This window comes from Tupaia chinensis, unplaced genomic scaffold, assembly GCF_000334495.1.
Source record: "Tupaia chinensis unplaced genomic scaffold, TupChi_1.0 Scaffold139612_1, whole genome shotgun sequence".
Taxonomy (NCBI): domain Eukaryota; kingdom Metazoa; phylum Chordata; class Mammalia; order Scandentia; family Tupaiidae; genus Tupaia; species Tupaia belangeri.
Window position 1 is genome coordinate 1122546 of NW_006199495.1, and position 4189 is coordinate 1126734.

Sequence of the window (4189 nt, forward strand, 5' to 3'; positions counted from 1 at the left end):
TTTGGAAGTTATGTAGCATTCTCTGTCACTTTCCCCTGTGTGAAAACTAAAATGAGCAATAGAATTTTTCATTAAAAAACTCAGAGCTATACACCATAAGGGATTTTAAAGAAGAGGTAGTCATATAAGTAATGCAATCTGTTGTGCATTTTGGATAGATGACTGTGGGCCTTGTAATTTTGGAGTGGTTCATTTCCAAAATATAATCAAACAATTATAGGAAATGTTCAGCCCTTGATGAGCAGCAAGCCTGAGCAAGGAGAAATTAGCATGGCATGAGTGTGCCCATCTACGTCCTTCAGCTGAAGAAGTAGGGAGAACTCCAGTGGGTCAGAGATTTCTGTCAAACTCTGCTGCTGACATTTTGTCAAGTACCAACTTTCTGAACCTTTAATATAGAAGAGAACTTAGTGTAGGTAAATGAGAAAGTCCCCTCCAATCCTATTAAGCTAGTGAGTTTTCAGCAGTGTCACAGAGGATGAATCAGGACAGTTCTAAGATACTCATTTGTTTTTACAAGGAACATACAAACCTGTTAGACTAATCTGGAGATTATATAAATTACACCTGGATATTCTAGTATTCACATTTTATAGTTACTTGTGCTACTTGGCTTACTTAGTCCCTGTTCCTCTGAAATGGCAGCACAATTTATAGTGGTGACTACAACTTGAGGTAAAATATTGGTATAATAATTGTTTCATTTTAAAATATTCAAAAGCAAAAAAGAAAGAAAATGCATTAGCTACATATCCTTAGGTAGATCATTTTACATAATGGCATGTCAGTTACTTCCCCTGTAAGATGGAGATTCCAGTAATATTTATCAAAAAAGAGTAGTTCTTTTGATTATATATAAAACGATCAACCTATTTCCTAGCTCACAGTAAGTGGTTAGTAGAAGCTGATAACTGTAACTATAAACTAAGTATTTCCAACCCATTCATCCACCAGATCCAAAAATGGAGCAGATGTCAACTTTGCTCCTTCTTGGTTTATCCAGATCAATCATTTTTTTTAAAATTTTTACTTTAATTACAATTGGCAATTAATAAAATTGCTCATATATAGGGGGTGTAATACGATGTTTTTAAACAGGTATACATTGAGAAATTATCAAATAATACTAATTAATTAATGACCTCAAACATGATCTTTTCAGTGATAACATTCAAATCCTCTCTCTCCTAGCTTTGTTGAAACACACATGATCATTAGCTATATTTACTCTAGTGGATAATAGAAAACCAGAACTTATTTTTCCTATCTAATAGAAGCTTTGTATCTGTTGACAAACCTCTTTTTATTCCCTTCTCCCTTTTCTCCCCAGCCTCTGATAACTATTCTACTCTCTAGTTTAATAAGATCAGTTTTTCTTATATTCCAAATATGCATGAGATTATGTAGTATTTGTCTTTCTATTCTTTGCTTATTTCACTCAAAATAGTGGTTCATTTGTGTTTCCACAAATAACAGAATTTCACTGTTTGTATGTGTGCATGTGTGTGTGGCTAAAGTATGTTCCACTGTGTACATATGGTACATTTCTTTTATCCATTTATCCACTGGTGGTACACTTAATGTTATTCATATCTTAGACCAGAGAACAGCGTTGCAGAGAACACAGGAGTACAGATATGTTTCAGACATACTGATTTCCATTTTTCTGGACATATACCCAGTCGTGAAATTGCTGGATCTTCTGCTAGTTTTAGCTTTAACTTTTTGGGAAACTGCTATATTATTTTCTATGATGGCTTTAATAATTTACATACTCACAGTGTATAGCCACTCCCATTTCTCCACATTTTTGTCAGCATTTGTTAGTTTTTGTTCTTATAGCAGCGAACCTAACTAGGGTAAAATGACATTGTACTGTAGTTTTGATTTGATTTTCCCAGGAGAAAACATTGGGAACACTCCGTAACATTGGACTGAGCAAGGATATTTATTTTGGAAAAGACTTCTAAAGCATGGACAGCAAAAGAAAAAATATGCAAATGGGATTCTATCAAACCAGAAACTTTGAACAGCATGGGACACAATGAACAGAGTGATGAGACCATCTAAGGAGTGGGAGAAAATAGTTGCAAAGGTCATCTGACAAGAGGTTAATATTCACGATATATACAATCTCAAACAATTCAGTGGCAAAATATAACCAAAAATTGATTTAAAAATGGGCAAATGCCTTTAACTTGTTTTTGCAAAAGGAGATATACAAATGGCCAATAAATATATTAAAAATATTCAATGTCATTAACCCTCAGGGAAATGCAAACCACTCTTCACTAACGCTAAGACAGCTTTCAATCTCATGGCATGACAGTATAGCAGTGACTTTCAGATTATAGGATGTGTCGCAGTCACCTGGAAGACTGTTAAAGTACAGTTGCTGAGCCCTGCTAAGGAGTGTGATCAGAAATCTGGGATGGGGCCTAAGCATTGTACTATTTGCTGCAAAGATGCTGTGCTCTGCAGTCTGAGACTACATGGAAGGCCAGGCCTGGCTCAATTTGAATCCAACCTTCTGGCCTGTATTTTCCTGGTAAGTTTCTTTTGCTTCACTCTATTTTTCTAGCTATTTTTAACTAGTGATTACACACTAATAACCTTTTGCATGTACATGTCATTGATGCCAACACCTACTGGTGTCATTCATCCTTGCTAGGTATTCAATTGTTTCTTTGCCTTTCTAATTTCCTTGGCCAATTTTAATTGTTGAAAATGGCAACTTGTTTCTATTTCATTTTAACATGCTTACCCAGAAAAAAATACAATTAAATGTGAACTCCCTTATCACACACTGCATGTGCTTAGCTGTATAAAAGTGAAGGAAGGGAACCAGCAGTTAGCGTAATGGCTATGTCACTGGACTCCCACGTAGTCGACCGCGGTTCGTGTCCCGGACCCGGTGGCTTAAAAAACTCACGCCAGGCGTGTGTGCGTGCGTGCCCAAGATCCCGAGAGGAGAATGGAGAAGAAGGGATTGCGGCGTGACCATCCCCCCTGGGGGGTTATTTCTCGCTTTCTGTCTCTATGTCTCTCTCTGCCTGTCTGGCGAGCGCACGCGCCCTAAAGTGAAAATCTCTCAAAAAAAAAAAAAGTGAAGGAAGGGACCAGTAATTGGCATAATGGCTACATTGCTGGACTCCCATGCAATCAACTGCAGTTCAAGTCCCAGACCTGGTGGTTTAAACTAATGCCAGACTCCTGTGCATGCGTGCCCAAGATCTCAAGAGGAGAATGGAGGAGAAGGGATTGTGGTGTGGCCATCCCCCGCTGGGGGGGTGATTTCTCACTTTCTGTCTCTGTCCCTCTGTCTTTCTGGCAAGCGCATGTGCCCTATAGGAAAAACCTCTTAAAAAAAAAAAAGTGAAGGAAAGACATAGATGTATTGACTGTTTGCACTTTCAATTCAAGATTAATAACCTGAAGTGACCATTAAACGGCCTGGCAATCATAGTACTTACTCAATTTTCCTCTGAGAATTACTGTTATTTATTTTTTTGGTCTCTTCTCTCCTCTTTCCATCTTCAGTCATGCTTCTATTTCTTTGTTTGTCTATTTGTTTTAAGACAGGTTCTCACTATTGTGACTCTCCTGCTTGAGGCTCCCACCTGAAACTACAGGTGCATGCAATCAGCCCTTTTTCACACTGGCTCTCACTATATTGCTCAAGCTGTCTTGGGCTTTGATCCCCCTGCCTGAGCCTCCCTGAATCACTGGGATTACAAGCTCATGCCATCATACTTGGTTTTTCAGGTTGGAACAAGAATTGAGCCCAGGACTACCATGTGGTCCCAGCCTATGAAACATGGAGTCTTAGCGCACGTTACTGCATCTGAGATCATCTTGTTTCTAATTTTACTCACAAGTCACAAAATGTTTTCAAGCTACCACGTACCCTTCCATATGCCTAGTAAAAACTCTCCCTAAAATCTGACTCCTCTCCATGTAATGACCCATCATCTCTCAGTTTCTCCACTTAAATTCCCTTATCACACACTGCATGTGCTTAGCTGTATAAAAGTGAAGGAAGGGAACCAGCAGTTAGCGTAATGGCTATGTCACTGGACTCCCACGTAGTCGACCGCGGTTCGTGTCCCGGACCCGGTGGCTTAAAAAACTCACGCCAGGCGTGTGTGCGTGCGTGCCCAAGATCCCGAGAGGAGAATGGAGAAGAAGG